This window comes from Procambarus clarkii, chromosome 13 (assembly GCF_040958095.1).
Source record: "Procambarus clarkii isolate CNS0578487 chromosome 13, FALCON_Pclarkii_2.0, whole genome shotgun sequence".
Classification (NCBI taxonomy): Eukaryota; Metazoa; Arthropoda; class Malacostraca; order Decapoda; family Cambaridae; genus Procambarus; species Procambarus clarkii.
This window is the reverse complement of record NC_091162.1, coordinates 19,977,766-19,986,223: the sequence shown is the minus strand read 5'-3', so window position 1 is coordinate 19,986,223 and position 8,458 is coordinate 19,977,766.

Genomic DNA, 8,458 nt, shown 5'->3' with positions numbered 1-8,458 from the left:
GAAGTTCCATTAATTGACAAAAACAAAGATGGAAAGTTTAACATGGGTTTATTTAGAACAAAATATGATATTCACTAAATTATAAGTCCCTACCCTAACACTGGCAATGGTTAAGACATCACACATGGAAAACATCAAAGACCACACACATTATCTTCTGGGTCCTTGTCTATGAGCTGGGTGAATTCACTCTGTCTCCTGGTCTACGAGCTGGGTGAATTCACTCTGTCTCCTGGTGGCCAGCTTGATGACTTGTGGCCCACACTACCTCTCTGCCTCCAGTACCCATCACTCTCCCTTCCCAACTCCCATACAGGAGTATATATACACACCCCCAAAGCTGCCACACCTCATATCAGCTGGAAAAAGTGGGAGTGGGAGGGGGAGATTTGCTGTTGCTAACCTACATTGAGGCTTGTAAATGGCTCGCCACCCCTCGTGCACAACACTCAAGAATTTACCATTAAGTTGTTTGACAACCACCATACACCTCTTCAAGAAGGGGGAATATTAATTATGGGAGTGAGAGAGGAAAGGAAAGTTTTCCTCGCGAATGTTTGCACAACCAACCACTCACTCTGCAGGTGGCTGACTTCTGATCTGACAGAAAAGGTAGGTCTCTGGGTGTTTACACGTAGGTCTCTGGGAGATATAAATCCATTAAAATGGTTGACAAGATTATCATGATTAATATCACCTCCTTGAAACTAGCTGACTAAGGCTAGCCAGGAATATTTTAATTAACTTTGCAAGACGATCCAGAGGTCATTTGGGCTGACCTCTTGGAGAAGGCTTCCCTGGGTGTGAGCTCTTGGGGGAGGGGGTCATGGGTGTTACAAGTGATCATGTCTTCCCTTACTCCTCTGTCTTCCAGTATCATGAGGTACATTTCATGCAGCCTCTCCGCATAACTCATGCCTTTTATTCTGGGACTAACCTAGTGGCATATCTCGGAACTTTTTCCAGCTTTGTCTTGTGCTTGACAAGGAACGGGCTCCATGCTGGGGCTGCATACTCCAGGATTGGTCTCACATATATGGTATACAAGGTTCTGAATGATTTTTACACAGGTTCCTGAAGGCAGTTCTGATGTTAGCCAGCCTTGCATACTCCGCAGATGTTATTTTTTTTATGTTGGTTTCAGGAGACAGATTTGGTGTGATATCAACTCCTAGATCTTTCTCTCTCTCCGTTTCATGAAGGATTTATCTCCCATTCGGTATTATGTGTCTGGCCTCTTGTTTCCACCGCCTAATTTCATTACCTTACATATACTCTGGTTGAACTTCAATAGCCATTTGTTGGACCATTCATTTAGTTTGTATAGGTCATCTTGTGGCCTCATACTGTCTTCCTCTGTCTTAATCCTCCTCATAATTTTTGCATTAACAGCAAACAATGAGAGGAACGATTCTATACCCTCTGGAAGATTATTTATATTTATATCAGAAACAGTAACGGTTCAAGGACTGAACCCTGTGGGACTCCGCTGGTGATGCCTCGTCACTCTGAAACCTCACCCCTCACAGTGACTTTGTCTTCTTTTGCTTAGGTACTCCCTTATCCAATGGAGTACCTTCACTTTCACTCCTGCCTGCATCTCCAGCTTTTGCAGTAGCCTCTTGTGTGGTACTGTGTCAGAGGCTTTCTGACAACCCAAAAATATGCAATCTGCCCACCCTCCTCTCTTCTTGCCCAATTTGTGTTGCCTGGTCATAGAATTCAATTAATTCTGTGAGGCAGGACTTGCCATCCCTGAACCCATGCTGTTGTTGTGTTACAAAGATCTTTCGCTCCAGATGTTTCACTAGCTTTTTTCACAATCTTCTCCACCAACTTGCATGGTATGCAAGTTAGGGACACTGGCCTGTAGTTCAGTACTTCCTGTCTATCCTCCTCCTTATATATCGGGACTATATTGGCCATCTTCCAAATATTTGGCAGTTCACCTGTTACCAGTGATTTGTTATACACTATGGAGAGTGACAGGCACAGTTTCTGCTGCTTCCTTTAGTATCCATGGTGAGATTCCATCCAGGCCTATAGCCTGTCACGTCCAAATCTAGCAGATGCTTCCTCACCTCCCCACTGGGAATCACAAACTCATCCAGTGGTGTTTGGTTAGATATTCCCTCTCTTATCTCTGGGAATTCTCCATGCTCTACTGTGAAGACCTCCTGGAATTTCTTATTCAGTTCCTCGCACACTTCCTTGTCATTTGTAGTATATCTGTCTGCCCCTATCCCCAGTTTCATCCAATATTACCTGTTCATTCACAGTTGTTTTTCTCCTGATGTGGCTGTGCAGCAATTTAAGTTGAGTTTGTGCCATGCTTGCTATGTCATTTTCGCATTGCTTTTCTGCCTCTCTTCTCACCCTGACTTATTCATTCCTGGCACTCTGGTATCTTTATCTGCTCTGAAGTGTCCTGTTATTTCTATAGTTTCTCCATGCCCTTGTTCTTTGGTGCTTTGCTAGCTTACATCTCTGATTAAACCATGGGTTTCTCATCTGCATTTGGTTTTTTGCCCTTTGGACCGGGACAAACTTGTCTACTGCCTCCTTACACTTCTGCGTGATGAAGTCCATCATGTCTTGGGCCGTCTTTCCCCTGAGCTCCGTTTCCCATTTTATATCTGTTAGGAAGTTTCTTATCTCCTCATAGTTTCCCTTTCGAAATGCCAGCCTTTTGTTTTCAGTTCCTCTCGTCGAGTTCATTAACCCTTCTTCGACCTGATACTCAAACGTCAGTACACTGTGATCGCTCATTCCTACTGTGGCCTCGAAACTAATTTCCCTTATGTTGGAGTCGTTCAGAGTGAAGACTAGGTCGAGTCTCACTGGTTCATCGTTTCCTCTCATTCTTGTGGGGTCCCCTCAGTTCGCATGTCAGTCTACCCCTGACATATGCTGGCTTAAAATGTTTTTTGTCGCCACCTCTAATAGTTTAGCTCTCCATGTTTCCTCACCTTCATGTGGTTCCTTGATCTCCCAGTTTATCCTTCCGTCATTGAAGTCCCCCATGATGAGCAGATGGGATCGATTCTGCAGGCAGCAGAGGCTGCCCTCTCAATTATAGTGTTCATTGCCATGTTGTTTTTGTCATACTCCTACCTGGGTCTCCTGTCATTTGGTGGAGGGTTATATATCACTGCTACTACTTCTTCCCCATTGTTATGGTGCCTGTTATGTAGTCTCTGAACCCCTCGCAGCCCAGGATAACCATCTCCTTGAAACTCCATTCCTTTCTCATTAGTAGGGCCACTCTGCCTCCTCTCATTCCTTCCCTCTCTTTCCTTATTACAGTGTAGTCCTTGGAAAACACCACATTTGTTATGATTCCTGAGAGTTTTGTTTTTATGAGTCCAATTACATCTGGGTTCACTTCCTGTGCTCTTTCCCTAAGTTCACTTGCCTTGCTTGTAATCCCATTTATGTTCGAGTACACCACCTTGAAGCTGACTCCCTTATGTCTATCCTCAGTTTCTGTTCATTCCACTGGAGTAAAGAAACAGGGAGAGGTCCGCAATGAGAGGGTCTAGGAAGGGGGATCTGGGGTGGCAGGGAGGATTTGGTATGAGGAGGATGGTGGAGGAAGGAGGGCTTGGGAGGGTGGGGGAGAAAAGAGGACTTGGGGAAGGCTTTTGGGAGTGGGGGAGAGGGGAGGCTTGGAAAAGTAAGGAAGGAGGGGTGGACTTGGTGGGGGGGGGGGGGAGAAGTAAGTGCTTGGGGGTGTTGGAGAGCAGGAGAGAAAGGAAGGCTTTGGGGGTGTCGGGGAGAAGGGAGGCAAGGGACTATGGAGGGCTTAGGGGGGTGGGGGAGAAGTGAGGGTTTGAGGGTAGGGGAGAAGGGGGTTTGTGTGGGAGAATTTGAATGAGAAGGGAGGGCTTGGGGGGTGGAGAATAAGGGAGGTCCTGAGGGAAGGGTTCCCTAGGTGGGCACATAGTGGGGGGGCTGGCAGGGGTTGGGGCAGGTAGGACTTCAATTGGGTGGAAGGTGGTGGTAGTGCTCCTCTTACTGGGGCTGTTGAACTGCTTGTGGAAGGTTCCCCACTCCCCTTTGGGATTGTAGGGTTCGGGGTTGTGGTTCCCTAATAACTTTCTCTTTCCCTGCACTCCATCCTTGCGGTTGCTGCCCTCATTCTCTCTCTTCCCTTGTCATATCCCTTTGCAGGAATACTGTTTTGAACTTCGGTACATTTACAAGTCTGTGTGTACTCACCTAGTTGTGCTTGCGGGGGTTGAGCTCTGGCTCTTTGGTCCCGCCTCTCAACCGTCAATCAACAGGTGTACAGGTTCCTGAGCCTATTGGGCTCTATCATATCTACACTTGAAACTGTGTATGGAGTCAGCCTCCACCACATTGCTTCTTAATGCATTCCATTTGTCAACCACTCTGACACTAAAAAAGTTCTTTCTAATATCTCTGTGGCTCATTTGGGCGCTCAGTATCCACCTGTGTCCCCTAGTGCATGTGCCCCTTGTGTTAAATAGCCTGTCTTTATCAATCCTGTCGATTTCCTTGAGAATCTTGAATGTGGTGATCATGTTCCCCCTAACTCTTCTGTCTTCCAACGAAGTGAGGTTCAATTCCCGTAGTCTCTACTCGAAGCTCATACCTCTCAGCTCGGGTACTAGTCTGGTGGCAAACCTTTGAACCTTTTCCAGTTTAGTCTTATGCTTGACTAGATATGGACTCCATGCTGGAGCCGCATACTCCAGGATTGGTCTGACATATGTGGTATATAATGTTCTGAAAGATTCCTTACACAAGTTTCTAAAGGCCGTTCTTATGTTAGCCAACCTGGCATATGCTGCTGATGTTATCCTCTTGATATGAGCTTCAGGGGACAGGTCTGGTGTGATATCAACCCCCAGGTCTTTCTCTCTCTCTGACTCTTGAAGTATTTCATCTCCCAAGTGATACCTTGTATCTGGTCTCCTGCTTCCTACCCCTATCTTCATTACATTACATTTGCTTGGGTTAAACTCTAACATCCATTTGTTCGACCATTCCTGCAGCTTGTCCAGGTCTTCTTGAAGCCTCAAGCTGACCTCCTCTGTCTTAATCCTTCTCATAATTTTGGCGTCGTCAGCAAACATTGAGAGGAATGAGTCTATACCCTCTGGGAGAGATGAAGGAGATCATTTACGTATATCAGAAACAGGATAGGTCCAAGCACAGAGCCCTGTGGGACTCCACTGGTGACTTCACGCCATTCTGAGGTCTCACCCCTCACTATAACTCTCTGCTTCCTATTGCTTAGGTACTCCCTTATCCACTGGAGCGCCCTACCAGTTACTCCTGCCTGTTTCTCCAGCTTATGCATCAACCTTTTATGGGGTACTGTGTCAAAGGCTTTCCGACAGTCCAAAAAAATGCAGTCTGCCCATCCTTCTCTTTCTTGCTTAATCTTTGTCACCTGATCATAGAATTCTATCAAGCCTGTAAGGCAAGATTTACCCTCCCTGAACCCATGTTGATGGGTTGTCACGAAGTCTCTTCTCTCCAGATGTGTTACTAGGTTTTTTCTCACAATCTTCTCCATCACCTTGCATGGTATACAAGTTAAAGACACTGGCTTGTAGTTCAGTGCCTCTTGTCTGTCACCCTTTTTAAATATTGGTACTACATTAGCAGTCTTCCATACTTCTGGTAGGTCTCCCGTTTCCAGTGACCTACTATACACTATGGAGAGTGGCAAGCAAAGTGCTCCTGCACACTCTTTCAATACCCATGGTGAGATTCCATCCGGCCCAACAGCTTTTCTCACATCCAGCTCCAATAGGTGCTTCTTGACCTCATCTCTTGTAATTTCGAACCTTTCCAAGGTCACCTGGTTTGCTGCCACCTCTCCTAGCGCCGTGACTTCTCCCTGTTCTATTGTAAAGACCTCCTGGAACCTTTTGTTGAGTTCTTCACACACCTCTTTGTCATTCTCTGTGTACCTGTCCTCGCCCATCCTAAGTTTCATCACCTGTTCCTTCACTGTTGTCTTCCTCCTAATGTGACTGTGTAGTAGGTTTGGTTCGGTCTTGGCTTTATTAGCTATATCATTTTCATACCTTTCCTCAGCTGCTCTTCTCACACTAACATACTCGTTCCTGGTTCTCTGGTATCTCTCTCTACTTTCTGGTGTTGCGTTATTATGGAAGTTCCTCCATGCCCTTTTGTTCAGCTCCTTTGCTTTCATACATTCCCTATTAAACCACGGATTCTTCCTTTGCTTCTCTGTTTTTTCTTGTTGGGCTGGGACAAACCTGCTTACAGCCTCCTGACATTTTTGGGTGACATAGTCCATCATGTCTTGTACGGACTTGGTTCCGAGTTCTGTGTCCCAATGTATATCCCATAGGAATTTATTCATCTCCTCATAGTTTCCCTTTCGGTACGCCAGCCCTTTGTTTCCCAGTTCTTTTTTGGGGGTGATAATTCCTAGCTCAACCAGGTACTCAAAGCTCAATACACTATGATCACTCATTCCCAAGGGGGCTTCCAACTTAACTTCCCTTATATCCGACTCATTTAGGGTAAATATCAGATCAAGCAAGGCTAGTTCATCCCCTCCTCTCGTTCTTGTCGGTCCCTTGACGTGTTGACTTAGAAAGTTTCTTGTTGCCACATCCAGCAGCTTAGCTCTCCATGTGTCTGGGCCGCCATGTGGGTCTCTGTTCCCCCAATCTATCTTTCCATGGTTGAAGTCTCCCATGATTAGTAGCCTGGATCCGTTCCTGCTAGCCACAGAAGCTGCTCTCTCTCTATTATATTGATGGTGGCCAAGTTGTTTCTATCATATTCCTGTCTGGGTCTTCTGACATTCGGTGGGGGGTTATATATGACTACTACTATAATTTTCTGTCCTCCAGTTGCTATGGTGCCTGATATGTAGTCACTGAAACCTTCACAGTTCTGAATTACCATCTCTTCGAAACTCCAACCTTCTCTTAGTAGCAATGCTACACCACCTCCTCCTCTCCCTTCTCTCTCTTTCCTCTCTACATAGTAGCCCTGTGGAAACACTGCATTTGTTATGGTGTTTGTTAGCTTTGTTTCTGTGAGTGCTATTATGTCTGGGTTTTCTTCTAGTGCCCATTCTCCGAGTTCACTTGTTTTATTTGTAATTCCACCTATGTTAGTGTACATTGCCTTGAAGCTCACTTTCTTCAGTTCATTTTCTTGTCCCTTTCTTGGCGAGCATTCTGCTGGTGTGGGAAGCTTTTCAATGGGTGAGATGATCTGTGAGGTGGTTTGCAGGGTTTCATGGGAGTTTGGGGTGAGGGGTGGGGGTTTCATGGAAGGGGGGACAGGTAGGGTGTGGGTTAAGGGGATAGGGGGGACATGGAGGATACGGAGTGAGGGGGGGGAGGAGGGATAGGGAGGGTATGGGATGAAGGGGGAGGAGGGAAAGGTGGGAGGGGGGACATGATGGGAATGGGGAAGGGATGACAGGGTAAGAATGGGGTGGGGGGGAGGGAGGGTTGGGTGGGGGCAGGTAGGGTGAGGGGAAGGGAGGGTTTCTATGCAGAGGGGGGTGGTGGGGTTGCCCTCCCCTCTGGTGTTGCTGGTATGCTGGTTTTGGGTTCGCCTCTTGTCTCTAGGACTGTTGTGTTGGGGGCTGTGATTTTCTGGTTTGCTTCTCCCTCCCTGCGCTTCCTCCTTGCCTCTGCTGCCCTGGCTCTCTCCTCCTTCGTCCTGTCCCTCTGCAGGAATACTTTCTTGTATCCCTCCACATGCTGCAGTCGACTCTTCCTTTCGAGAATATCTTCCTTCGTGGTTTCGCTTGTAAACACCACCTTTACAAGTCGGTTTCTGTCCTTGTTGTACCAGTCCAACCTGAAAACCTTCTCAATGTTTCGTTCAGCCCCTTCCATCTGTAACCCCTTCAGTAGCCCCTGTACTGCCTCTCTATCCTTGTTATTCCATTCTTGCCTGTTGGATCCTTCCTGTTCTTTGATGCCTACAACTACCACTGAACTTTTTCTTTGTGTGTGTGTGTGTGTGTGTGTGTGTGTGTGTGTGTGTGTGTGTGTGTGTGTGAGAAAAATTGTCTAACTAGCTTCACAAGACTATTACTGGCTTAGCTAAATGACCTGTGGGATTCAGTTCCTGAACCCTTTATGTAAGTCTACACCCTACCCACCACGGCCCACGGGAAGGGTATGGCGTGCGTATTAAACGACGACACTGAAGTATCACATTAAGATTTATACAACCAAAACAGTACTTTATTTAACTCAGCTCTAATAATAAAATTCTTTATCTATAAGACTCGTTTGATAAGCTCTGTACGAATTAACATTATCAAATATATATATATATATATATATATATATATATATATATATATATATATATATATATATATATATATATATATATATATATAACTGAAAACTCACACCCCAGAAGTGACTCGAACCCATACTCCCAGAAGCAACGCAACTGGTATGTACAAGAC